This window comes from Phalaenopsis equestris, unplaced genomic scaffold (genome assembly GCF_001263595.1).
Source record: "Phalaenopsis equestris unplaced genomic scaffold, ASM126359v1 Scaffold202437, whole genome shotgun sequence".
Taxonomy (NCBI): domain Eukaryota; kingdom Viridiplantae; phylum Streptophyta; class Magnoliopsida; order Asparagales; family Orchidaceae; genus Phalaenopsis; species Phalaenopsis equestris.
Window position 1 is genome coordinate 18,161 of NW_018222140.1, and position 456 is coordinate 18,616.

Genomic DNA, 456 nt, shown 5'->3' on the forward strand with positions numbered 1-456 from the left:
CATAAATCCTCACCTTATCTTTAGGCCTTTGCATAGCCCTGCTATATAATATAAGCCCTAACTCGTCTTAGGATTCTGAGGTTGTCGTTTGTCACGACCTAAACCCTCACATCTTCCAGGCTATTTGTGTAATCATTTCACACCAATGTAAGCCCTAAATAATAAAATTGGCAGGATAAAACACTTAAATATTTCTCCTTAAAACTGAAACCAAGTATTAGGATAGCTTGGGAAATCACTGAGGTTCTCCTCTGGATCCATGACATCCCCTAGTTCCTCTTCCTTTGGATTCTACAATAAAATATTTCAAAGTTGAGCCAACCCCCTTTCACACCTCTACGTTCGATCTCATCGAAGATTCTCCTTATAGGAAGCATGTCCAAACCCAACTTAATATAAACCATATTTAATCATTTATATTAAATAGGGGAACTTGTCGGCAAATACAAAGGTTTC